Raw genomic sequence first — 1,313 nt, 5'->3', positions numbered from 1 at the left:
GGAATTAGAGATTTCTTATAAACATGTTTGAATTAGAAAGTTGTAAAAATACCATGTTGGGTTTCAGGAAAACACATTTAAGTAAAGTAAAATGTCTAAATGAGAAAGTGGTCAAAAGAGCCAAAACAAAACTCGTTTGAAAGATCCGATGAAGCTTTTACACGTAATATGAACTTCAATGTCATATGTCTAAGTTCTATAGCATAGAATTTAAACACTTTTATAAAAGAAAATGTTTCTAAGTTTTTCGAAAACGTGTCAAAATGGTAATCAAGGTTTAAAATGGTTTATATGCCCTTAAAAGCACATCTATCCATTGAAATGGATTGAAATGAAATTGAAATAGCAATGTTAAAACCAATATTGGTTAAATTGAGTTTTGAAGAAAAGTGTTAAATTAAAGCAAGTTGTCAAAATATTTTTTTTAGCGAGAATATGGCTTACATTGTTAGGAAATGTCTACTAAGTTGACTGAAGTGGTTATAAAATATTTTATCGATGATAAATAAAACCGATGAAGCGAAATAATTTTTCGATGGAAGATTAAGAAGTAAGGAATAAGTATGTTAGTGTAGCTGATCGTACCTAAATACTAATGCGAGTCTAAGGCGAGTGCCGATGTCTTTTCCCCCAAGATAAAGGACAAGAAAAATTGTTTGAAAAACGTTTTATGGTCTCAATACAGTTTACGACCTTTTATAGAGGTCAAATGGATATCCAATGTTAAGTTTTAAGCTCAAGGTGGAAACAACTTAGAGCTAAATCGTAACGTAGTAATAAGGTCTCACGTATGGGTTAAACCTCCGTATCTCCTCGTGAGTTGAATCCGGAATGCCCGCCAATGGTATCCAAGTGATTATTTAGTGGAGACTCATCTACCTCCTTACGTGATGCTCCAATTCTCATCCGTGTCGATATCAAAACGCTTTTTCATAGTTGTAACTCTAGTACGAAGACGATGAAGAGGTATTGAGGAATAATTCGTATAGGTTTCGACTTATGATTATTACTAGTGTGTATCTAGCTACTAACCTTACATCTAAATTCAATAGCTACCAAGGAATACTCATTCTCAGTACTAAGTGCATTGCTCCTAGAGTGGCTAGTGATATAACTTAAGTGGTTAACCTAGCACTTGATAAGGGACAAGAATATTTCTAAATAAAGGCATTGTTATAAAAGTGCACTTAGTTTCTAAGTGTATATAGATGAATGCCTATAATATGCAATGCCCGTACGCACGCCGAAAAATTTTGTTTTTCAAAAGTTTAAGTTGAAAATTGGTTTGAACATAATTTTACTATAACCGTTTC

The sequence above is a fragment of the Lactuca virosa genome, chromosome 4 (genome assembly GCF_052849685.1).
Source record: "Lactuca virosa cultivar CGN04683 chromosome 4, Lactuca_virosa_CGN04683_v6, whole genome shotgun sequence".
NCBI classification, from domain to species: Eukaryota; Viridiplantae; Streptophyta; class Magnoliopsida; order Asterales; family Asteraceae; genus Lactuca; species Lactuca virosa.
Note: the sequence above shows the minus strand (reverse complement) of the source record.